The sequence below is a fragment of the Sus scrofa genome, chromosome 15, assembly GCF_054392235.1.
Source record: "Sus scrofa isolate SSC_HxYL_T2T_F1_AM1 chromosome 15, Sscrofa_HxYL_maternal_Yorkshire_Landrace_v2.0, whole genome shotgun sequence".
NCBI lineage: Eukaryota > Metazoa > Chordata > Mammalia > Artiodactyla > Suidae > Sus > Sus scrofa.
The window spans coordinates 107,173,146-107,200,631 of NC_139397.1; the positions used below are offsets into that span (position 1 = coordinate 107,173,146).

The 27,486-nt window shown below is 35.5% G+C and overlaps 2 long non-coding RNA genes across 4 annotated transcripts in view; both read left to right on the top strand.

Annotated features, from left to right (window-relative positions):
* LOC106507094 (uncharacterized) overlaps positions 1-27,486 on the top strand; it is a 398,065-nt gene that overhangs the window by 302,304 nt on the left and 68,275 nt on the right. The window contains exon 4 of the long non-coding RNA XR_014829345.1: positions 154-232. This is a non-coding gene — a long non-coding RNA (uncharacterized LOC106507094). The remainder of the gene's footprint in view (positions 1-153; positions 233-27,486) is intronic.
* On the top strand, positions 9,898-18,171 carry LOC146396038 (uncharacterized). 3 transcript variants are annotated; one of them, XR_014829365.1, is made up of 4 exons: positions 9,898-10,033; positions 11,683-11,768; positions 15,849-15,933; positions 18,044-18,171. It is a non-coding gene; the product is annotated as an uncharacterized LOC146396038 (long non-coding RNA). The 3 variants fall into 3 exon arrangements; XR_014829366.1 differs by lacking the exon at positions 15,849-15,933; XR_014829364.1 differs by lacking the exons at positions 15,849-15,933; positions 18,044-18,171 and adding an exon at positions 15,701-15,840.

A 27,486-nucleotide genomic window follows, 5' to 3' on the forward strand; every position in this document is an offset into this window, starting at 1 on the left:
TCAAAATGGAACTATAACTCTGGGTAGAGAGTAGTAACAAATGTAGGATATTCTAACAGACATTCTCAAGTTTAGTATTTATCAGATAAAAGGCAGTACTTTACCTCACAATTTTAGTGAATATAAGATAAGTTTAATATCTGTTCTCTTTAGAACTGTCAGGATCTACTTTAGAAGAACAGGACCTGAGAAACTACATACCCACACTGTTTAATGCCTCTATTCATTGTAGGTAAGATTGGATGTGCTCCCATTATCATCTTTAAACACAATTCTGTTCTTTATAGTTAACAACTGATAATCTAATAAAGAAAAGGATTTCCCTTGAAATTTGGAATATAAATTATATATATTATAAATTATGCTACAAAGCATGCTTAATTGACTTGCTATTTTTTGAGAACTAATCCAAAATTTTAGAAAAGAATGTCAAGCCATGCCTCCTTACCAACCACAAGAAGTTACTGTGTAACATTTTTTGAAGCATAGAAAAATATAAATAGAACCTTACATGGTAGGATAACATGTATCATTTTTTCTTCATTCTTTCAATACTTTCCCCCTCATTCAGCTGAAAAATCTTCTGTTCTTTTTTTAGGGAAATGGTTAAACATGTACTCAGGCACACTCCACAGTGCAGTTAACCTCATTACACATGTTTTCTGAGGCAGATATGAGACCAGACAATGTCAACAGTCTTTCTCTAGGATATTTCAAATAGGATATAAAAAAATAAAGTTCCTTCCTCTCCAGTGATAAAGATGAAAAGATGTAAGCCTTGAAGCCACTCATGGCTGAAATTGCACCTTAATCAAGAAATCCACACAGAGGGGTTAGAGGCAACAAACATACAGAGAGAAACACACAAAATATGACAGAAACTGGGAGATACTGGATATCAAACTCTCCTAGCAAGATGGAAAGCAGATTTCAGAATAAGCTGTAATTAGATACTAATACAAAAAAAAGGAGATGATAAATCTGATCAGTAAATCAAAGAAGTTAGAGACTAAGGATAATTTAATCTCTTTAGATTCTTATTAAATAGTGGTTGGACCAGAAGGCAGACCTAGAAAAAGAAATAAAACACATTCCAGAAAATGTAGAGATTTTGTGTATTTTTGTGATGAAAAATACAAAATATTTAAGGGCACTAAGGTCAACTCCGCTGTTCTTAAGATCACTTCACTTTGAATCAACCATTGGACAGTATCATCCACATCTCCAGTGACATACTCTGGCTTTGGTTCTATTTAAAAGCAAGCAATTCATAGTCTTTTCTTTCAAGAAGTGGTGTAAGTTCTGGCTCTCATGATCCTTGACTTCATGATAATCAGATGTGGCCACACCTCCCCATTATAGCCAGTAAGATATACATGGATCTTCCTGGGGGATAGGAGGTATGGGTTCTGGAAGAGCTTTTAATAATAAGGACAGCCTTGGTTGGCATCCTTCTTCAGTTGCTTTCTCTTCCATTTGTGCTTTCCTCTTTTTCTATCTGGACAATGGATACAGTGATCAAAAAACACAGCAACTATTTTTAGACTAAGAATAGGGGTAACATACTAAACATGGTAGAGCAAGAAGATAGAAGGAGATTGAGCCCTTTTTGCTATCCTTGGTTAGTCATGCAAGCCCTAGACAACCTATCTTTAGACATATTGTTATGTAAGGTGAATAATATCCTAAGTAGTTAAGCCCCTGTGATTCTGGTTGGCTATTGCTTACAGCCAGATGCACTCTTGTTATAATAAGAGTTTATACCCCAACCCCTGGCCAGATCCATTGATCCATATAGGTATTTCTTCTTCTTCTTTTTTTTTTTAACCCATAGCAGCTTCAGCATTAACAGATGTTCTTACAAAAGTCCAAGAGAAGCCCTCTTTATTCCAGGACCCATTGTCTTTTTCCTATTGTTTTTAGGTGGCAGGTGAAGGTTTATGTCTGGTTACAGTCAGTTTCCCACCTTTGAGTGGCAGATTTGGCCTCTCTAAATATTGTGTTCATAATATGTCATCAGTTAGTGAAATGTTAAGAAATAAATATACAATTTAAATTTGATTGCTATTATATGAGGAGTTTGTAAGCCATTTCATCATACTTTAGAGAAATTTAATTTTCCACATCTTTAATCTTAATACCTTGGTTTATTTAAAATCAAGTAACTCAACTATTTCAAAATTAATTTTATTATATAAGTCAATGTAGTACAAAAAATTATTCTTAAAAGTTGATTTTGCCTCCCTCTATGTATAATCAATATAATATCAAATATGATTAGAGTCTAAAAATAACATGACATCTTCAGAAATAAACTATAATTTCCTATCAGAAGGAACTAGTTTCTGAGTCATTTAAGAATTAAATGAAGGGTGTTTTATGTTTTTAATTTTAAAGAACTATATTCCATAAGGAATATTATAATTTTTTTCCGTCAGGTCTTTTAAAAAATGTGCATGTCACCTTAGTCATTCTGTCAGAGTGAATCTGACATTAATTTATCTTTAACTGCCATAGCTTTCTTTAACTTTCATGTATCTTTACTTTTCATATACACTAGTAAGCATGGAGTTATACAGGTATTGTACTGATATTTCATTTTCTTTTTTAAATTGACATATAGTTGATTTACAATGTTGTATTTGTTCTAGTTGTACAATATGGTGATTGTATATTTTTATAGATTATACCCCATATTAAATTATTATAAAATAGTGGCTATATTCCCTCTACTGTACATTACATCCTTGTAACATTTATTTTATACCTAGTAGTTTGTACCTTTTAATCCCTTTTACCTATCTTGCCTCTCCCCCAACTCATCTTCCCTCTGGTAACCACTAGATTGTTCTCTGTTTCTGTGAGTCTATTTTTTTATATTTGTTCATTTGTTTTATTTTGTAGATTTCACACATAAGCAAAAACATACAGTATTTGTCTTTCTCTGTCTGACTTATTTCACTAAGCATAATGCCCATACCCTCCAGGTCCATTTGTGTTGTTGCAAATGGCATGATTACTGGCATGATTACATTCTTTTTTTTTTTTTTTTTTAATTTTTGCCATTTCTTGGGCCACTCCTGCAGCATATGGAGGTTCACAGGCTAGGGGTCAAATCAGAGCTGCAGCCGCTGGCCTACACCAGAGCCACAGCAACGCGGGATCCAAGCCATGTCTGTGACCTACACCACAGCTCACGGCAACTCTGGATCCTTAACCCACAGAGCAAGGCCAGGGATTGAATCCACAACCTCATGGTTCCTAGTTGGATTTTCGTTAACCACTGAGCCATGATGGGAACTCCTACATTCTTTTTTTATGACTGGATAATAGTCTATTGTGAGTACCCCCACCCCACATTTTCTGTATCTACTCATCTATTGATGGGCATTTAAGTTGCTTACATATCTTGGCTATTGTAAATAATGACATATTTCAAAATAATGTTTTGATTTCCTTTGGATATATTCCCAGAAGTGGAATTCTAGACCATATGGTCGTTCTGTTTTTACTTTTCTGAGTATCCTTCATACTGTTTTCCATAGTGGCTATACCAATTTACAAACTCATCTACAGTACACAGTTCCTTTTTCTCCACATGCTCACCATTGTTTATATCTCTTGTCTTTTTAATGATAGTCATTCTAACAGGCATAAGGTAATATCTCATTGCAGTTTTGATTTGCATTTCACTGATGATGTGTGCTGTTGAGTATCTTTTCATGTTCCTGTTGGCCATCTGTATGTCTTATTTTGAAAAATGCCTTTGTAGTTCCTCTGCCCAATTTCTAATCAGGTGGTTTGTTTTGTTGATAATTGAGTTGTATGAGTTCTTTGTGTATTTTGGCTATTAGTCCTTTATCAGACATGTTGTTACAAATATCTTTTCCCATTCAGTAGGTTGCGTTTTTGTTTTGTTGATGGTTACCTTGCTGTGCAAAAGTTTTTAAGCTTTTAATGATTAGGTTCCATTTGTTTATTTTTGCTTTGTTTCCCTTGCCTGAGGAGACAGATCCAAAAATACATTGCTAAGACCTATGTTAAAAAATATTCTGCCTATGTTTTCTTCTAGGAATTTTATGGTTTAAGGTATTACACTTAGGTCTTTAATCCATTTTGAGTTTATTTTTATATATAGTGTGAGAAAATGTTCTAATTTCATCCTTTTATGTATAGCTGTCCAATTTCCCACAATACTTATTTAAAGAGACTGTCTTTTCCCCATTTTATAGTCTTGCCTCCTTTGTCATAGATTAATTGAGCAAATGTGTGTGGGCTTTTTCTGAGCTCTCTACTCTGTTTCACTGATCTATATGTTTATTTCTGTGCCCCTACCATACTGTTTTGATTACTGTAGCTTTTAGTGTAGTCCGAAGTCTCCCTGGGATGTTATACCTGATATTTAATTTTAGTAGCTCCATGTTTCCTTTTCATATTGCAACGGACTAAATGTTTCTTCCCCACCGGGATTCATTTGTTGAAATCCTAACCCCCAATGTGATGGTATTAGGAGATGAGCACTCTAGTCCTTTATCCAGCCATGTGAAAATACAATGAGAGGTTCAAAGTATGCATCCCAGAAAAGGGGGCTCACCAGAACCAACAATGCTGGTACCCTGAGCTTGATTTTCAACCTGCAGAACTGTGAGAAATAAATCTGTTGTGTATAAGTCACCCAGTGTATGGTGCTTTGTTGTAGGAGCCTAAACTAAGCTACCTTTAAAATTAAAATGAATGATAATAAGCTCCTTACCTATCACCATTCTCAAAATAAGATCACATGACTATCTCCATAATAAGAAAATTATATGGTTTTTCTCCATGTTTATGGTATGAACTGAATTCATGTAGTTTGTCTTCCTCTATGACTGATCTTAGCTTCTAAAATACTGCTTAAAAAAGCAAATCACAATACATTTTACCTAATTTCTCTTATTTCTTATCCTTTTCCTCCTATATCTAGCAATTATATCTTTGTGTAGACTTTATTGGTTATATGATTCTGCAGATTTCTTGTATAAAAATTTGCATTTTTGCTTTTTATCTTATTTCACAAATAGTCTGTCAAATTCCTGCTTAACTCCCAATGCCAGCTCAGTTGTCACAGGGTTATTTTAATGTACATGTATAAAAATAAAAATATTCATTGCTTCAGTATGAATCTTAAAAATATTTCTGAGTATATCATTTATCCATTGTAATAGGATTGTGTTTAAATGACTGCTCCCTAATATACTATACTACGATATTTATCCCCACCTCAGAAATTTGTCTGGCAAACGAAAGGTTTTCAGTAAATGTATTTTGACCGAATTGATCATAATAGATGTGAGGGCTGGAACTAAGTCTTCTAGTTCTTTTGTAACTTAAGGAGTGCTAATAGTACTCAGAACATATTGAGCAAATGCTGAAAACAGGAAATGAGGCTAGGACTGACTACATTGGGGATTTAAAATTGACTAGGCATTTGTCTTTCCCTTCCATAAGAGGAGTTAGTACATTCTTCCTTAGTTTTTCTACTAATTACAACTAAAAACCCTGGAAGAAATGAATACCACAGGAATCTAAAAGCAGAAGAAAGAACTAGCTAGGGATTTTGTGACTTGAGGAATGACCTAGAAGTGTATTCTAAATGTTTTATTTGTGTGTTTTTGCCTCCAATATACACTAGTCTGGGTACTAAGGAAGCCCATAAACTAGAAATGCCATGGGAACAGACTTAAAAAAAAAAAAAAAAGCCCTGAAAAAGTGTAATTTCCCCACACAAAGATTGGAAAAGTTATGTCCTGCAAGACATAATTTTTTGACCTTCCTCCAGGTCTGTAGTAATATAAGTTGTGTCTCACTGCTTTTCTGCAGAGTGCCCTGGAGACTGTGGACAGAATGCTGTCTCCCATCCCTGCCTTATACTCAGTAGCTAGCATTCCTTCCTGTCCCCTCCATGCATTGTGAAGACTGTGTGTCAGAACCCTCTATCAACCTTGCACTGTACTAAAATGAGCAGAAGTGCAGCCCCTCTGGTTCACATTGAACATTGTGGCTATGAAAACCGGAGTTAGCTATGTGGATAATCTCAATTTTTAACTAAGTGAGCAACATCAGTGAAAAAAAGCAGCACCGTTTCACCTCTCTGTTGTGAAGCCAGGGAACACTGGCTTTGAAATCCCAACATTTAAACTACACATGGAGTTCTGGTTGTGGCTCAGCAGTAACAAACCTGATTACTATCCATGAGGATGCAAACTTGATCCCGGCCCTCGCTCAGAGGGTTAAGTATCTGGTGCTGCCGTAAGCTATGGTGTAAGTCATAGACACAGATTCTGTGTTGCTATGGCTTGGTGTAGGCCAGCTGCAGCTCCAATTCAACTCCTAGCCTGGGAACTTCCATATGCCATATGTGCAGCCCTAAAAATGTAAACTACAGCCCCCCAAAGTGGGCCAGAGCATGCATTCTTAACTTTACCAGGTATATTACCTACTAAAATATAAGATATAAACATAACTAGTTTTATAATATGACTTAATATTTCCAGAATTATTCACCATATTGATAACCAGAGACATCAATTTGAATCAACAGGCAGTAAATAAGATATATCAAATGTTGTAATTATCTGGCGATGCTTATAAAGTAGATACCATAAAAATACTGTGACAAGAAATTAGAAACTCTCTTGAATCAAATAAAAACAGAAATTTTGGCAAAGAAATATAAGATATAAGATGATTTTGCAAATCATAAAATTTTAGAACCAAAAAATATAGTAATCAAAAGTAAAAGATAAGTTCAATAGCAAAATGAATTTGAAAAAGGAAATTATGAGCCTAATGAAAGACAGATCAAGAAATTATCCAATTTGAACAATAATAATGGAAGAAATGGGCAACTGATCAAAAGCTGTAAACTATCAAAATATCCAACATGAAATAGAAAAATTGAATAGTCTTTAACAAAATTGAATTTCTAGGTAAAATCTTATGACAAAGAAATATCTAGCTTTGATTGACTCAATAGTGAGCTCTACTAAAAATTTAAAGAAGAAATGACACTAGTCCTACAAAATCTTATCCATAAAACAGATGAGGAAATACTTGCTAATTCATTTTATGAGGCTGCCATCACCATAACCAGATAATATTAGTACAAAAAAAAAAATACAAACCAATTTCCTTCATGAAAATATATGCAATAATATTCCATAAACTATTAGCAAATAGAATCCAGAAATATATGAAAAGAATTATGTACCATTATCAAGTAGGTTTATTCCAGGAATACAATGCTGATTCAGTATTTGAAACTCACCATATTAACAGCATAAAGAAACATGTGATCAAAAAAGGAATTTGCCAAACCATAATATCCATTCATGTAAAACTTTAAGCAAACTTGGATAGAACTTCCTCAATATGATAAAGAACAATTATTGAAAATATACAGTTAACATCACACTTACTGGTGAGAGATTAAATGCTTTCCATCTAAAACTAAGCACAAATCAAAGATGTCTTCTACCACTGCTTTCTAACATAGTACTGGGAGTTCTAACTAGTGCAATAAGTCCAGAAAAGGAAATTAAAGTCATGCAGATTGGAAAAGGAAGAAAGAATTACTATCCCTATTCCCAGATGGTATTATTGTCTGTGTAGAAAATCCTAACTCTCTATTAAGAAAATTTTCTGGCTCTAATAAGTGAGCACAGCTAGTTTAAAGAATATAAGACCATAACACGCAAAATATATGTATTTCTCTCTAGCAGTAATGAACAATTAGAATTTAAGATTTAAAAATTAACAGTACTTTCCCAAAATGGGACACTCAAGTGTAAATGTACTAAATCCAGCTAAAACAATTTTGAAAATGAAAAGCAAATTAGAAAAATCACACTACTATATTTTAAGACTTTCTATATACTTTACAGTAAGTACAGTAGAGATATAGGTAGAGGGACTAACACTAATATCAGTGGAGCAGAATAAAGAGTCTAGTAATGGATTTACACAAGTATGGCCAACTGATTTTTGATAATGATGCAAAAGCAATTCAATGAAGGATAGTTTTTCTAACAAATGAAATAATTGGATACCCCTAGACATAATATAAGCCTCAACCTAAATTTCAATACCTATACAAAAATTAACTGAAAATAGATTACAGATATAAATATAAAATTTAAATCTGTAGTATTTTTAGAATAAAACATAGGAGGAAATGTTTACTATCTTGGTTTAGGCAATGAGTCCTTAGAAAATACAGTGAATACATAATTCACACAAAAACATCAATTATAATTTATTAAAACTAAAAGACTCTGTTGAAAATATGTGCTTAGAGACTAGGAGAAAATTTTCACAAATTTTGCTTATGCTGCACAGGACCTGTGCCTGGAAAATGTAGAGAACTCTAAATTCAACCAGAAAAACAGAGAATTCAACTGGAGAATGTGCAAAAGTCCTGAGCACACATTTAGTCAAAGAGGATGTGTGAATGGCAAAGAAATTACATGAAAAGAAATATATTAGCCATTAAGAAAATACAAGTTAGGAGTTCCCGTAGTGGCACAGTGGTTAACGAATCTGACTAGGAACAATGAGGTTGCAGGTTCGATCCCTGGCCTTACTCAGTGGGTTAAGGATCCGGTGTTGCCGTGAGCTGTGGTGTAGGTCGCAGACGCGGCTCGGATCCCGAGTTGCTGTGGCTGTGGTGTAGGCCGGCGGCGACAGCTCCAATTGGACCCCTAGCCTGGGAACCTCCATATGCCGCGGGAGCGGCCCTAGAAAAAGCAAAAAGACAAAAAAAAAAAAAAAAAAAAAAGAAAATACAAGTTAAAGCTATGATGAGATACTACTATAAATGTATTAGAATGGCTAAATTAATTTAAAAACTGACAATACCAGAGTCTGGTGAGGATAGAGACCAACTGCATCCTTCACACATTCTTGGCAGGAATGGAAAATGGTGCAACCACTCTGAAACACAGTTTGAAAGTTTCCTATAAATTTAAATATGTACTTATTTATCATATGACCCTGGGTGTATATTCTAGAAAAGTAAAAACTTATGCTTACATAAAAACTTGCATATCAATGTCTATAGCAACTTTACCTGTAACAGTGAAAGCTAGAAGTTAAATTATTTCAGCAAATAAATGTGCAAAGTGTATAGTATTCATACAATGGAATAGTACTCAGGAATTAGAAGAAACAAACTACTGATATAGGAAACTACTTGAATGAATCATGAAGGTGTTATGCTAAGTGAAAGAAGCCAGGCAAAAAATGGTACATTACCGTATGATTCTATTTGTATTAAACTCAAGAAAAATCTAAATTTAAAAGATCTAGAGCAGACTCTTGGTTGCAGGATTAGGATTGGTGGGGAAGGTGTGACTATGAAGAGATACCACAAAAGAGTGTCTTTGAGATTATGGAACTGTTCACTATTCAGATTATAATGGTAGCTAGCCATATCTGTGATTAAATTTCATACAAAAAAAAAAAAAAAGTACATGTAAAAATGTGAAACCCAAATAAATTATGTGGTTTACCTTATAAAATTGCACAACTGGCAATTTCCTGATTTTAATGGTTGCATTGAGATTGTATAAGATGTTATCATTAAGAGAACCTTGCTGGGAGTAACAGGAACTGTCTGTACTATTCCTCCAATTTTTAATTTGTATCTAAAATTATTTCAAAATAAAAGTTTAAAATCTTGACTCACTTTAGAAAATGGAATGGCATTTGGTATGAATTCCTAACTCTGAAGTATTTTTCTTGCTCCTACAGTATGTCATCTGTTGCCTAACAACCTCATTTCTTATTGAAAAGCATTACAAATGGAAAAGTGCCACTGAATTACTTCCCACTGACTATAAAGCAATCACATTATTGCTTGGCAACTAGCCCAGGGTGACGGACAGCAGTTGCTGAGGAAAAAAGCTCATGTGGCGTTTTTATTTGAAATTTCCCCTGAAACAGAAGGATGTTCATCAACTCAGGATGGAAGCATACACAGTTTGACAGAATACAAGTGTGTATATAATTTTGCTGAACTTAATATTTGGAATTTCTTGTTAAGCTTCCAAGAAAATATTAAAATAATAATACTCTAAAGCATTTTCTTCATATTTAATCAACATTGTATAAACAGGTCAAATTTAAACAAGCACTATAAAATCATTCTCTACGCAAGCTACTGTTTTATTTCAACCAAGGAACTGATTATATTTGGTGGGAGTATATTCTGATCATGATTAGTAAAACTCTGAATTTTAGCTATATAAATAAAGCAAATAAAAGACATAAAATGTCAAGTTTACTAAATTAGTGTTTCCTTCTACATAAACACAAAGCAGATAGTTTCATATTCCTGCAGACTCTAGATAAATCTGGCTATGTTCTCATCAAATTAACTTTTTTTTTTTTTTTTTTGGTCATTTCAGGGCCACACCCGCAGCATATAGAGATGCCCAGGCTAAGGGTTGAATTGGAACTACAGCTGCTGGCCCACACCACAGCCACAGCAATGCCAGTTCTGAGCTGGCTCTGTGATCTACACCACAGCCCACAGCAACGCCGGACCCTTAACCCACTGAGATAGGCCAGGGATTGAACCCACATTCTCATGATTACTAGTCAGATTCGTTTCTGCTGAGCCATGACGGGAACTCCAAATTGACTTTTCTTTATACTTAAAATTTTCTCAAATTCAAGTTGCGACACAGTTTTGTAAAATAAATAAGCACTTAGGAAGAAATGATGAAAATGTATTTATGTTGAGGACATAGAATTCACATGTGAAAAATTAACAATATTAACTTTACCTGAGCACTATCTTCCAAGAAAACAATGATTGTTATGAAATTCCGCTACACTCTGTTTTTGTTTTTGTTTTGTTTTAAATCTTCCCAGCATTTTATATTCCAGGAAAGAATTTACCATAAAGAACCACATTTCCTCATAAGATTTGACAAGATTCACTATTTACTCTTTACTGATTCCCTTAAGATTTACAGACAACTCCCTGGAATATCTGAGTGACCAAATGCAGGCTCTCTGAATTCTTATTCTTTGTCTCAAGAATGATTAGCTGAGATTAGAACTGTTTGTCCCTCTGAAAAGAGCTAGACAGAGAGATAACCATTCCCAGTTGAGCTGATAGAAAATTCCCCTAATTGTAAAACAATCACAATTCTAAATCATCCCACCTATAAATTGTTGTCTTCCAGTAAAAGTCTAAGCCTTTAAAATCACCCTACCTCAACACTCTATAATCCTCAAACCTATCATGCTTTCCCTATTGCAACAGATTGAATAACAATCTCTCCTTAACTAGTGCATTTTGTCTTTGATAACAAGAAGTTGTTTTAATTTTTGTTTAACATTATACTGTTTTGTTTAGCAAGTGATTCTGATGGCAAATTTTGTGTCAATTTGGCTGGGATGTACAAATTAAATATCATTTCTGGGTGTGCCTATGAAAGAGTTTCCAGTTTGAATTGGTGCATTTAGCCCCTCAGCAATGTGAGTGGGCAATATTCAATCTGTCCAGGGCCTGAATAAAACAGAAAGTAGAGGAAGTAAATATTTATTCCTTTACTGCCTTCCCACTTGAGCTGGGATATCAGTATTCTGCCTTTGGACTAGGATTACAGCATTAACTTCTCTGGTTTTCTTCAGACTCAGACTGGAATTATACAACCCATTTTCTTGGGTCTTCAGCTTGCAGACAGCAGATTGTGAGACTTCTCAGACTCCATAATCATGTGAGCAAATCCTTCATAATAAATAAATATATATATGCTCTATAGAATATATGTATATATGTGAAATATATGTGTAGAATATATGTTTATATATGTGATATATATGTATATCCTATTAGTTTTGTTTCTCTGGAGAACCCTAATAAAATTCCCATGCAAGATTTAAATTTTACTTCTAAATTAGTAGCTCAGTTTCTTGTTAATGTACTTTAGAAAGATACAAGTTGGAAACTAAACTGTATAAGAGGACATGCCACCTTAAAAGTAGTACTGACATGGGCTCTAAAGTTTAGACCTTAAGAAGCCATTCTTGGGCAATTAGAATATGTCATCAGAGAATTTGGTCATGGGCCAGGCAAAAACAGAGGAGATTTTCCTGCCAATTTAAGCTTTATATAATTAATAAATAAGAGATAGCTTCCTCAAATTGAATTTGTAATTCTAATAATTATTTCAAGTATATTTGGAGTTAAACTAAGTCCATCATATCAACACAATAGAATTGGGGAAGAAAAATTCTTTTTTTCTCCTTCTTCTACCAACAGAGAAAATAGAAAAAAATTCTGACTCTGAAATTCCTTATGTGTTCAGTTTTTCAGAACAAAAACAAATAGACAAAATGGAGTGGGCGTTGGGGGTTCTTGAAAAGAACCTGTGTTGTGCTAATACAAACAGAGAGAGAGACAGTCATTTTTAAGAAGAAAATGTATCCTCTATACAAGTAGCAAAGGATATTTGGTGGAAAGAATAGGCATATAAAAGAGAGTCTATTGAAAAATTGGAAAAGGGAAGTGTGGACTGAATATGGTGATTTTCCATCATTCGTCCTGGATGAAAATACCATATTTTCATTAAAAACTGATGTTAATTTTATGGACTCTTCCTCTTCATCACTCTATGTCAGTGGCCAAATCCTATAGGTTCCTAGCCTCAGTATCTTTCAAATCTAACTCCTTCTCTCCATTAGCATTTTAATAACTTCCACCATTATTCTTATTTCTCACTTAAAGCACTGCCACAATACAAGTTAATCTCCTTGGATCCACTCAGGGTCCCACTCTCAATCAAATCCCTTTTTTCCCATTATGGTTAGAATTATTTTTTTTTTAATTTCAAATACAAATTTTTTTTAATGTACTGAATACCTTAAATGTTTCACATTGTTCTTAGATTTAAAACCTCACTTTATTAACATGTTCTGATGTTAAAATTCTTCCCACTTTTCTCAAGGTCATTTCTAAACACTTCCATCACTGAGTACAAATTAGTCAGTCTGTGCTTTGTTTCTGTAATTTATTTTTCACTGTTCTTCAGGTCTTTCCATATATTTTTTCCCTCTGACAAGAATGTTTCTTTTTCCATTTCCTTTTTTTTTTTTTTTTCAACCCTGCCTTATTATTTATCCTCAGTCCTCACTTTTAATTTTACCTCTGCATAGAGGTTCCTTTCCATGGCCATTCCTCAGTTCAAAAATTAGATTCAGTTTACACTCATACAGCAATCTTTCCATTCATAGTATTCCTCAAATTATGAATAAATAACCATATTTTTGCTAAAGTATAATATCAAAGCAAACTGGCAGAAATCTTGTTTACACGACAATCTTTTTTTTTAGAATCAACTGTGAAATAGTGAGAGATGACTTGAGTACCAGGAAACTAAGATTAAGACCTTTCACTGAATTCATAGGAGGTTGTCAAAAGACAAGCACTTCATGTAGAGATATTAAGACTGAAGAAAGTGTCTGAATGACCACTTGAAAGTGCTTTGACTCAGCCCAAGGGAAATTGTTCCACATTATTAAGTGGATAAAAGAGGGTTATAGAAAATCTAAAAGGACAAGTTAACCTTTGCTGAGCAAAATGAAATAGTTGTAAATGTTGGCTGAGTGAGAGACATTCTTTGGCAGCATTAGAGACAAGATCAGCATTTCAGGAAAAAATTAGCAATTGAAAAAGGCAATCAATTGCAGAGCAACAGCAGTCAAAAAGATTTTGCAGCCAATTCTGGGAGCCATTCTTGACTATGCCTGAGTGTTTTAGAACTTTTGGAAATAATTATGTGAGTCATTAAATTCTTCCCCTTTTAAAAAAAATTAGATTTGTGTTGGAATTCTGTAAAATGTAATACTAATCAATACAAAACATTACTAAGCAAAAGAATTACTCGGATAATTAAAGAAAATTGATACTTACTTCTGTACAACATGTATACCTAAGGCTTTATCATTGTGGAAAAGCAGATAGACCTTGGATAAAATATGAATTTTTATGTAATGCTACGTTGAGGAGGTGGAAATAAAGAAAACTTCCAAGGGGGAAGACATGACCCTGAGATCTGAGCTTAAGCTAATAGTGTCAAGGTAGGTTTTTCTTAAGGAACATTACAATATGACTGCCTAAAGAAAGAGGAAGAAGGTGAACCAAAATCTACTGTACTGAGCCAGGGAATCTGAAAGGGGCTGTGAAATTGGTAATATTCCTTGGCCCAAAAACCAAGCAAAAGCCAATATTCTCTAGATGAAAATCTTTTCAATTTAGGCCCCAGCTTTTACACATTTTAAGATCAAGCAAATATGAGCTTTTATCAAAAACAATCAAATTTATAAGAAAATAATCTTTTTGAGAGGCAGCAAAAACAAGAAATATTACCATTAATTTTATATGTACAAAATACCTAAATAAAAGATATAATTATATATGTGAAATATATAAAGAATCAAGAAATTCAATGACAGAAAAATGAAAAATTAAAAAAACATAAAATGATCAGCTAAATTTGAAAATAGGCCAAATAGATCTTTCAAAAATAAAAATAGAGAGGCATCTAAGATGGCGGTATAGAAAGACCCTGAATTCACCTTCTCCTGTGAACACAACAGTATACCTAGCTGCATTTAGTGTCCCTTCAAAAAACATCTCTTTTTCCCCATTCACTTCCTTTGATCTGCTGAGAATTTGCACAGCTACTTCTGCTTTTTTATATCTCCCAACCAGACAAATAGTTCAGACAAAATGGAAAAGGGACCTCCTCAGTGGCTTCTGATAACACTCTTCCTCTAACACAAGCCAGAGTGTCTGGGAAATGTGCAGGAGCTTCCTACTCTTCTAGCATAGTCTATCACACAGGCCCATATGTCTTTAGAAGTTCTCGGCACTGGCCTGCCTTTTCAGAGCCGTACCACCTGGGATAATCCCTGTGAAATCTGCAGTTTAGAAGTATACCAAATAGCGGAGATTGCAGGTTCTAAGAATTCTATACAGTTGAAACAACATAGACTATGATTAGCATTCTAGTAAGTTAGAAACCTATCTATATGTCTAGTCAAAAATTCTCATTTTTAAATTTAAAAATGATTGCCTATACGTTTAGGTATATTGTGTTTTTATTTTATTTTATTTTTGCTTTTTTAGGGCCACACCACAGCATATGTAAGTTCCCAGGCTAAGGGTCAAATCAGAGATACAGCTGCTGGCCTACGCCACAACCACAGCAATGTGGAATCAGAGCCGTGTCTGCGACCTACACCACAGCTCATGGCAACGCCAGATCCTTCACCCACTGAGCGAAGCCAGGGATTGAATCTGCATACTCATGGAAACTAGTTGGATTTGTTTCCACTGTGCCACAATGGGAACTGTGGGTATACTGTATTTTTAAAACAAAACATTTGTTGTCATGCTTTCCAGAAGTATTGCTTCAGATATTATGGGCATTCAAGGTGAATTTCAGAAACCAGCTTGTTCCTATTACCTTAATTCCTGTGGCTGAAGTTGTGTGAATGAAAATGTTTCAGCTCTCAATGATGCTTTACTCTTGCAATGTACTGAGATGAATCCCAATCCTCTCCCTGTCCAATAAACACAGATAACTTCAAACAACACTGGTGAACTGGTGATGCCCAACTAAAGACATTCCTTTTTTACTCACAGATTATGTAACAGGTAACTCTGCAACTGATGGTGAGAACACACAAAGGAACTGCTGGCAACGGCCCAAGTTTTTGGTAGCTGGTTGGTTGGGTACAATTACCTCTGGTTCGTAACACCTGAAGCGATTCTTTAACTTAAACCTTCACAGTGCGGCAGCGATTAAGAGTGCACAGCCTCTGGAGACAAATTGCTTGGTTGAAATCAGGCTCTACTGCATTCAGGCTACAGAGAAAGTGAGCTGGCCCTCCTATACTCTATGTTCTCATCTATAAAAAGAGAATAACAGCAGCACCTAGACAGCAGGGAACTTGTGATGACAATGAATTGCTTGCTATAAAGCAGAGAAAGCACACTTATGACAGTGACTCGACAAATGTTATTAAATTACTTAGGAGCCAAACAAAATGATGATATTATGTAGGTTTACTAAGTGGTTAACTTTGGCACATGTGTAAAAGTTAATTACATAAAGCCCATTTCATCCTTATCTAACTTGATTCTTGATAGTTTGGGGCTTGTTTTTTTCTTTTTCAAGTCCTCTCAGTTGTTTCCTTCCTTGCCTCCATATGATAATTCTTTATTTCTGTACATAGCTATTTCCCTTAGAGGTAAGCTGGCAACAGGGAGCACTCAGACATCTTCTGAGTTCAGTTGACTGAAAAGTGTAAGATTTTCGAATTAACCTGTGGATTTGAGAGGGGTTTTGTTTCTGATACTTTGTTTTGTGTTGCTTGTATCTATACCAAGCCATGCTTAAGCACATGACTGGAAGAGAAACTTCTAGGTTTAAGTAATAAACCCTGGCTCTTGTTTTCAGATTTAACTTGAACACCCTAGAAATCTGTACTGGGTTTCATTTCCCCCTAGGGCAAGGCTCAGCTATTCTCCCTTCTTGGGCTTGCTATTTACCTATACTTCTTGGGAAACTTCTTGCCTCCAAAGGGAGTTTGCTAGGCTTCCTATGGTATTCCTTCCTTTGTGGTAGGCAGACTTTGAGACGAATATCTCAGTGATTTGCTGCCTCCGGGTATTCATGTCCTTGTAAAAATCCCCTGGAGGTGAATTTAGTCACTTATGTCTAATGAATAGAATGTGGTGAAAGTGATGGGATGTCACTTTGACATTAGATTGTAAATATACTGTGGCATCTACCTTGAATGTCCTTTTGCACACTCTTTTGCCCTCTCCAGATCCCTCACTCTGGGAGAAACAAGCCTCCCTGTTGTGAAGTGTCCTGCAAAGAGGCCCAAGTCGCAAGGAGCTGTCTTTAACCAAAAGGCAGGAGGACCTGAAATCTATTAAAAAACCATGTGAGCTGAGTTCCCGTCGTGGCACAGTGGTTAACGAATCCAACTAGGAACCATGAGGTTGCGGGTTTGATCCCTGCCCTTGCTCAGTGGGTTAACCATCCAGTGTTGCCGTGAGCTGTGGTGTAGGTCGAAGACACGGCTCGGATCCCGCGTTGCTATGGCTCTGGGTAGGCCTGTGGCTATAGCTCCGATTCAACCGCTAGCCTGGGAACCTCCGTATGCCGTGTGAGCGGCCCTAGAAATGGCAAAAAGACCAAAAAAAAAAAGTGAGCAAACTCAGAAAGGTATAGATGACTGCAGTTCTCATCAACACCTTGACTGCCTTTTTTTTTTTTTTTTTGGTCTTTTGTCTTTTTAAGGCTGCACTCTGCTTTCACAGCATATGGAGGCTCCCAGGCTAGGGGTTGAATTGGTACTGTAGTCACTGGCCTACACCACAGCCACAGCAACGTGGGATCTGAGCTGCAGCTATGACCTACACCACAGCTCACCACAGTGCTGGAGCCTTAACCCACTGAGCAAGGTCGGGGATTAAACTAGCGTCCTCATGGATGCTAGTCGGGTTCATTAACCACTGAGTCATGATGGGAACTCCCTGACTGCCTTTTTTATGAGTTTCTGACCCAGCTAAAATAAAACCTTTTCCACCCCATTAGTTTAAAGAGGTGAAGTGAACTTTACAGTAAGTGTGAAAAATTGTAAAGAGTATAGGTAAAGTACAAAAGTAGAAGCTCCTGTGTCCAGCCAGTTGCTGGTATTTGGGAATACTGCCCAGTGTTGCCAGTGCTTCTGACATTCTCAAGAGAAGTCCGGTATACTTTCTTTGGAATTTTTCTGTGAAAATTTAAAGGTTGGTGACCAATGAAATGTAAAAACCTTGTGTTCTAAATAAAACACATGGGAGACCATATGTCACCAGTTTTCAACCTCTGGTCTAAATGAATATTACTCTCTGGGTTTATTTAATCACTTTACTCAATTTTATTTAGCTTTACTTTTTTTTTTTTTTTTTTAATTTTGCTTTCCAAGCAAGGTTTTAGCTCTGCTTGGTAAAAATGGAAAGGGGAAATCTTAACAGTTTGAGAAGATGGCTACAATGAGATACGCTTGATGGTGGCATTAATAAAAAGAAACCTCAAGAAGGGAAACTCAAGAACAGAGGTATATCATTCATCTATCTCTGCATTAAAAGTGTACTTTAAATGTCAGCCTATGAAATCTTGGGTTTTAATTTATGAAGAAAAGTTGGATGTTTCCGCATGTGGTTATTTAGATGTCACTTTCATTGACAGATATTGTGCTGGGACTTTTTGATTTTTTTTTTTTTTTTTTTTTTTTTTTTTTGTCTTTTTGCCTTTTCTAGGACCACTTCCGCAGCATATAGAGGTTCCCAGGCCAGGGGTCAAATCGGAGCTGTAGCCACCGGCCTACACCACAGCCACAGCAATATGGGATCCAAGCCGTGTCTGTAACCTACTCCACAGTTCACGGCAACACCGGATCCTTAACCCACTGAGCAAGGCCAGGGACCAAACCCGCAACCTCATTGTTCCTAGTCAGATTCGTTAACCGCTGAGCCACGATGGGAACTCCTTTTTTTTAATGTTATTACCATTTTTAATATTTTCTGGAAATCAGTTCCAGATCAGTTAAGAGGTATGGGCAATGTTAAATTTATTTTGTCTTACATTCTCTGAGTATTTTTAAATCCTTGGACCATGAAAATTTCTCTTGTTTCTCTTAGCCTTCTCAGCTAATCTTCCTCACCCAAATTTAGTCATTTTCTGTTCTGGTCATTTTCTTTTACCCACTCAAATAGGGCTACATATTTTTATCTTCAAGTAGGGCTAAAATAAAATGGTAATGAATTGTTACTGTTAATTCAAACTGCTGCTGCTTCAAATGAAAAGTCAATTTCAATACTTAAAACATTTAATTTTTTTTCCTGACCCACTAATTTCAAAGATGATAATATAAGCAATATAAGGCTGTTTACAAAACAAAAAGCATTACTACTATCTTCCAAGTTATCAACCATGTGAGGAAACAACTTTTTCTTGCCTTATTTAAAAAAAGGACTAGCGGAAACATGAAACCTGATTATGGAAATAAACCTCTGCCAGTATTTCCTAGATTGGAAAATATAAGTAATAGTAAGATATAAGACTAGATGTTATATTTAATATTTTTTAAACTTTCAATCAATCATAAATGTCAAGCCATGTATTAATATAGAGAAAATTCATAGCTTTGACTTTTTTCTATTCTCTAGAACAAATGTAAAGAAAAATTATATTGCTCATGCAAGCCTACGAAATTTCAAGAACTTAATATTTTATCATAGTACCTGCAATATTTTATCTCAGAATTGGTTGTGACTTTCCAAGTTCTTTTTTTTAATCTACCTACTATTACATAGCTTGGCCTAGTTTATAATACTTTACTAAGGAATTGATGTTTTCAGCTAAAAATGGGTTAGGGAAAAAATAAGAAATACAGTGACTATTCCAATAAAGTAAGCTGAAATAAAATTTCAGTTTAATCAACATTTTAACATAGACGTGACTAATGCAGAATACAAGTATCAGTCAACATTATTTCAGCAAATCACTAGCTGTATTATAACATTATCAAGTCCTTTTTAATTTTTTTTTTTCTTCTTTTTAGGGCCACACCTGCAGCATATGGAAGTTCCCAGGTTAGGGATTAAATTGGAGCTGCAGCTGCTGCCGTACACCACAGCCAGCAACTTGGGATCCAGGCCGCATCTGCAACCCTTCATCGTAGCTTGTGGTAACACCGGATCCTCAAACTACTGAGCGAGGCAGGGATTGAAGCCCATATCCTCATGGATAATAGTTGAGTTCTTAATGCACTGAGCCACAACAAGAACTTGTCAATTTTTTTTTTTTTTTTTTTTTTTTTAAGAAGCTTCATTTACATGATGCCAAATAACTGAGGAAAAAGGAAAATTTTGGCTGGTCATCCTCATTTGGACTCTTTGTGCCGGTTATGTACCAGTATCCCTTTTTTCTCCCAGGGTTCTGTGTATCATATGGATACATCTTAGAGCATTAATGGCTCCTGTTTAGTAATGGGGCAATATTGATTTAAAAACAGGTACTTTGCAGGTGTTGGTCACAAAACAGAAAGTATTGTGGTGATTAATCCTGGGGTAAATATTGCTTAATATTTTTAAATAAATTTAGACTTAAAAGATACATTCAGTACAATGATTAAATATGAGAGATGTGAAGAGAGAGGGATGATTACTATATTTTAAATTATCATTTCAATAGATTTCCACTACTGGAAGGAGTGATCAGATTCTTAAAAATAGAATAAAGTTAAAACCAAGTGCAAATGCATTGAAACTTTGGAAATGCAATCTCAAATATATCTCGTTTGGTGCTTTCAACCTTCCTAGAGGAGTATGACTATAATATCTCAGTATTAAGAAACTGAGCCCTGGAGTTCCCATCATGGTGCAGTGGTTAACGAATCCGACTAAGAACCATGAGGTTGCTGGTTCAATCCCTGGCCTTGCTCAGTGGGTTAAGGATCTGGCATTGCCGTGAGCTGTGGTGTGGGTTGCAGACATGGCTCGGATCCCACGTTGCTGTGGCTGTGGTGTAGGCCGGTGGCTACAGACCCCTGGCCTGGGACCCTCCATATGCTGGGGGAGCGGCCCAAGAAAAGGCAAAAAGACACACACACACAAAAAAAACAACTGAGCCCTGTGTAGATTGGTAATTTGGTGATCCAGGATTTTAGGTTAGGTCTTTCAGGCCAAGGCTGTGCAATCTCCTATACCATGTGAGGAGATAAATAATACAAAATTAAATGCTAGTGTTAGAGAGTATAACTATGTGTCAGACAAAAAATGCTAAATAGTTTGGTGTCATGGTTAGTTTTATATGAGGTGAGAGATTTCCCAGTAGCTGGTAAAACATTATACCTGGATATGTCTATAAGGGTATTTCTGCAAGGGATTAGCATTTGAATCAGTAGACTGAATAAAGAAGATTGTTCTCACCAATGAAGATGGGCCTTGCTCACTGGGTTAAGGATCTGGCATTGCTGTGAGCTGTGAGCCACTGAGAGTCTGAATTAAACAAAAAAGGCAGAGGACGAGCTAATTTGCTGTCTATTGGTGTTGAGATATCTGCTTTCTGTGCTTGGACATCAGTTCTGCTGATTCTCAGGTCTTCAGACTCATTTTGAATTAACCCACTGGCTTTCCTCCAGCTTGCAGATTGCCCCTTGTGGGACTTCTCCACATCCATAGTCACATGATCCAATTCCTATAATAAATCTTTCCCTCTCTGGACATAGGTACAAACATATAAAGTATATAAATATAGATATAATATAAATCTATAAATCTTTATATAAATATAGATTTTATCTATATCTGTATATCCTATTGATTCTGTTTCTCTAGAGAATCTTGAATAATACATGAGAGGAGTTCCCGTCGTGGCTCAGTGGTTAATGAATCCAACTAGGAACCATGAGGTTGTGGGTTCGATCCCTGGCCTTGCTTAGCGGGTTAAGGTTCCGTCGTTGCTGTGAGCTGTGGTGTAGGTTGAAGACAGGACTCGGATCCCGTGTTGCTGTGACTTTGGTGTAGGCCAGCAGCTACAGCTCCAAATAGACCCCTAGCCTGGGAACCTCCATATGCTGTGGGTGTGGCCCTAGAAAAGACAAAAAAAGACCACAAAAAAAAAAAAAAAAAAAAAAAAAACCATGAGAAATAAATGTTTTGTCTGACTATTGACTATCTGGCATGAGTTGCTAAAAGTTATGCTAGTCCCCTGAGAAAACAAGTCCAAAATTCTAATCCTTCCACATAAAAAAAAAAAAAATTAGCAAACTAGAAAAATACGGCACATTGAAAACCCAAGTAAGATTCTAGCCCAACTGATCAGGAAAAAGGGAAGAAACAAATTACTAATGTAAGGTATGATAGATTTGTTAGACATTAAAATGATTACTAATAGAGTGTCCTGATAGTCTAATGATTAGGACTTGGCACCTTCACCACCATGCCTCAGGTTCAATCCTTAGTCTGTGAAGTGAGATCCCACATAAAGCTGTTGCACTATGTTGCCAAAAAATTAAATTAAATTAAAATGATAATAATATTATGAAAAGTGCCTTGTCAATAAATTTGAAACAGGTAAAATTGACTAATTTATTAAAAGCTACAAACTACCTAGGCTTATTCAAAAAGACAGATAATCTGTATATCCTTATATCTATTTTAAAAATTGAATTTTTAACTAGAAACATTCACATAGAAGAAATGTTGGGCCAAGATGGCTTTACCATGAAATTCAATGATTCAGTTAAGAGAGAAATAATACTAAAATCTAGAAAGTGGAAAGGGAGAGAATACTGTCCAGCTCATAATATGAGGCTATCAGTAGTTTTATTCCAATACTAGGAAAGAAAATAAATATTCCTCATAAACACAGATGTGAAAATTTTTTGTCATAAATTTAGCAAAGCAATTCCAACAATATCTAAAAAGGGTAATATATCATGACCAAGAGAGGTTTAACCAAGAAAATCAAGTTTGGTTTAATATTTGAGAAACTATCAAATAAACAGACTAAAACAGATAACCTATATGGGGATCACAATAAATGCTGAAAAAACATTTGACAGAATCCACCACTCCTAATAAAAAGCTCTTAACTAATTGGTAAGGAAATACACTTTCTTAACCAATTTGTTTTTTAAATCTACTAACTGTTAGTTAACATCATTTCCTTATGAACTTTCTTATGGTTACCATCTCTCCACTGACATTATCCATCTGATCTTGAATGCCTCCTATTGTTTCCATTAGAGTTCTAATTATTTTAGTCATATGTATTTTAAATTCCTTGTTGGATAGTTTTAATATATGTTTCATATCTGAATCTGGTTCTGATTTTTGTATCTCCTTAGACTTTATTTTCACTCACTTTTTGGCTTGCCTGCTATTTTTGGTGTTGGTATCGAAAGCTGGACATGTTGCATTGGGTAATGGGTAATGAAGTAAAAAAAAAAACTTTAATGTTAATTAAGAGGATAGTTTTGTTTAACACTTGTTATAGCTGCAACTACTAGAGGCTTCAAACTAATAATATGCCTTATTTATTTCCCTCCTTGACTTTGGGGTTTACATTTGCACTGTTCTTCAGAGAAAGTCTGCATCTTTCAGACCATTCTGCTATTAGAATGAAGGCCTTGTGGAGTAATGATGGGGCACACGGTATTCTCTAATCTCTTTTTAAGTCCATTGTTTTAATATGCTTTTATCTCAGAGTGAGGTCTTGCCAAGAGTTTTTGTCCCTCCCCCAGGAGTGTGGCTGTTTAATCTCTCTCTTCCCCACATTCCTTTCCCTGGTACAGCATTCACAATCTGTTTCATTGAGGTCTTCTCTGTTTAGTATCCTTTTTTATTTTACCATTTAGGTGGGACAGAAAGGCTGAGGCAGGCTGGTGTGGGTGGAATTTTCTTTGCCAGATGAGACAGGTTTTAGTAAAACCTTGTGGTAAGCCTTCTGGTAAAGTAGGTAAGCCTTTCCTGGTAAAGCCTCTCTGGAGAGTAGGCTTCTGTTAAGCTGAAGGATCTAGATAGATTTCACAATATTTTTTCTCCCCCCGCCCCCTTCAGAGACAGGAAGAGATTATTCTCAATTCCTCATCATGAGAACCCCTTGGGCTTCCTGGAAGGAAAGTCCATGAAAGTGTACAGGAGCCTCTAAAACTGCAGCTTTAGGATTTTCTTACTTTCTCATACATCTGCATTCAGTCTCCAGCAATTTGTCAAAATTATTAGTTAAGGAAGTGTTTCTACAATGTATGATGTTGAGGATCTTCTGCCCTATATAAGCGGCTCTTAACACAGCGTATCTCTCTGAATTCATCTTTCTCTCTAGATTTCAGAGTAGTGATTTTCTTTCAAACCACTGTTCTCTGATATAGAGTTCAAATCATATTAATCACATGAAGAAGGTTGCTGATTTTTGTCCAGCGTTTTTTTGTCAGGAATGGAGTGACAATTTTCAAGCTCTTTGTATGTGGGAGTTAAAAATGAAAGTGTTAAGTCAGTTTGGAAAACAGTTTAGCATTTTTAAAGAGTAAATATATTTTTACTGTATGACCTAGCCATTCCACTCCTGAGTATTTCTCCAGGAAAAAAATGATAACATGTGTACACAAAGACTTGTACATAAATGTTCATAGTAGAATTGTTCATAATATCCAAAATGTGGAGTCAATGCAAATGTGTATCAGCTGGTGAATGGGCATACAAATTGTAGTATATCCGGCCAATAGAATACTACTCAGCAGTAAAAATACATGATACATGTAATGGCATGGATCAATCTCAAAATAATTGTACTGAGTAAAACACATCAGACAAAAAAATCTATTGTGTTGATTCCATTGTTACAAAGTTCCAGAACATGCAAACTAATTTATAGTGACCAAAAGCAGATTAATGTCTATATTTGGATGGACAGGATAAAGAGGGTTACTTGGAAGGAAGTACAAAAAGCACAAGGAAACTTTGGGGGTTATGGCTATGTTTTCATCTTGATTGTAGTGTAGATGATTAGAATTTCATTTTAGGGATGATCCAGTTTCAGTCTTAAGTTCAGGTCTTATTTCTCATGCTTTCATCCCTTAATCTTCTTCCTGGTCCTACATTTAATTTCACAGAATTCACTTGTGTTTTTTGGGGAATAGTGTTGAAAGGAAGGGGAATTAATTAACATGGGTCAAGACGTTTTTATGAAAAGAGGTTGCTCCTCTGCCAGTTGAAAATGCTGATATTTTGACTGGTCTTAACACAGGCTATTCCAGGGTCTTCTGTCATGCAGTATATTCAAGATTTTTCAGGCAGGCTACTGACTGAGCATCCCAGAGCTTTTGACACAGTGCCCCTTGGACTTTCTAAACTTGCTGTTTTGGTGGAAGTGGAAGGTTCCTGTCAAACATAACCCAAGCCCTGTCTAGCTTCCAGAGTCTTCTCTAAATTTACAGGAAACCTACCAGTTTCTTCTGGATGTGATTCTAAGGTCTTACTGTTTGGCCATGGGCAGGTAGGTGACTTGTCTTCTCTGTGTTTCAGTTCTGGCCCCAAGCATAAGTTAGAGCTAAGAATGTTTTACTACTGTTTTAAACTGGGACCTCTCCCCAGAATAATCTAGTACTTCCCTGTTAGCTCTTAACATGGGGCACATCAGAAAGGAGGTATATTATGAGTGGTTTGTATAGCCCTTAAAAATGGAGAACATTAGAAATAGCTTGGCAAAGTCAGCTCAGCATAGCACTGGAATTTTTAGTATTTCTGAGAAAGCTTTAAATATGTGAAGTATGTCAATATCATCTGTAGTTTCATAAGATTAAGGACTATTCTGGTCTGCACTACTGAGCTTAGAGGTATAGAGCATGGGTTTTGAACTGGATCACCTAGAATTGATTTCTACTTCATTCTTTACTACATGTCCCTGAGCAAATAAGTTAATTTCTCCATGATTCAGTTGCTCCATCCATATGGAGGGTTTACTAATGATGCCTTCATCATAAAATGGTCATTATGATGCAAATTTAATTTATATCAAATTAGGCTTAGAAGAATGCCTAACACATAGAAAATAATAAATAAGTAATAGCTTTTTAACATTAAAAATAGAACTAATACAGTTGAATATTTTTACTTATCACACAGAACATCCCAGCAATGATCTGATAAGACCAATTGAAAACACAGTTTTTGAGACTTGTGAAGCAACTCGATAGTAGGCAGTGGTATTTATGTACATGAATCTTAACACACAAAGAAGTCTTAATTAAGCTTAAATACCCATTCTTTCCAGTTAAGTATCCAAATGGACAGTTACTGTAGGTTGAAAGGACATTATGAATTATGGAGAACTAAACATATTAATAAACATATTACTTATTACATGTTATATATAATATGTAATATTTATTATGTATTACCAATATTATTATATATTACCAATATTACTAACACTCAATTTATTCTTGGTACTTTTTCCTTGGATTACATATCAAATGTAACCTATGAAAATCAAGGTCTAAATATACATTTGAACCTGAGAGGAATTAAACTTATATATGAGATAAAAGGTTTAGTTTCCAATTGAAATTTTTTTTTCTAAGCCTAGTGTATAAAATATTTCCATGAGGCAGAGGTGATCAAACTAGGTCAGTTCCTCACAGTTTTTTCCTGGAAAGGATTAATTGTGTCAAAATATTATACTGATCACCTAATGGTGAAAAAAAGAAATAGCAATGTAATTTTTTTTGGGGGGGTGCTTGGGACACCCCTTCCAAAATTCTTGGAAATATATATATATATATAAAACTCACAATTACTTTTTTTTTTTTGGCTTTTTAGGGCCACACCTGCAGCATATGGAAATACCCAAGCTAGAGGCTCGTGGCCTACGCCACAGCCACAGCATCATGGAATCCAAGCTGTATCTGCAACCTATACCACAGCTCATGGCAACGCTAGACCCTTAACCTGCTGAGCTAGACCAGGGATCGAACGTGCCTCCTCATGGATCCTAGTGGTGACAGGAACTCCACCAATTACCATTTTACATGATCCAAATTTTAGATTGTAAAAACACAGCCCACCTATCCTCTTTACATTAAACACATATTCAGTCAGTCAATCAATAGCATGCATGCCCTGAGTTGGTTAAATATTATTTCAAATTGTTGACGTTCTGAAAATATTTCCTGAATAGTTAATTTACCTTCAAAAATGAAGATTAGAAAAAGCCTTTATTTTGATAACCAGTGATAGAGCAATATAAACTAAGACACAAATTTGATTAGATCTGAAGGAAACTTCATTTTTAATCTCTCTGAGAAAAAAACTTCAGATTTTTTATGGAACATTTATTATTTCCAATAAATGTTACAAGTTTGAATACATTCTAAAACAGAGACATCAATCAACTCCACACAGCATTAACTTTTGTAATTCTGACTTGAGGCAGCTAACTCAATTATAGGAATAAAGCAAATAACCTAAGATAATAAAAAAGCCAATTATTTGGATAAAGGAAAATGACTTATCCCTTAGAATGAAGCAGCAACTTCTCAGCTTCAAACAATTGCAGTGTGGGGGTGTTGGAATTTTGGAATGTGGAGCATATGTAAATCTTCACTTTTTCACAAGAGATCGGAAACCCATTGTTTCTCTGCTTTTATTTATTTATTTTATTTATTTTTTTTGTCTTTTTGCCATTTCTTGGGCCGCTCCCGCGGCATATGGAGGTTCCCAGGCTAGGGGTTGAATCGGAGCTGCAGCCACCGGCCTACACCAGAGCCACAGCAACGCGGGATCCGAGCTGTGTCTGCGACCTACACCGCAGCTCACGGCAACGCCAGATCATTAATCCACTGAGCAAGGGCAGGGATCAAACCCAC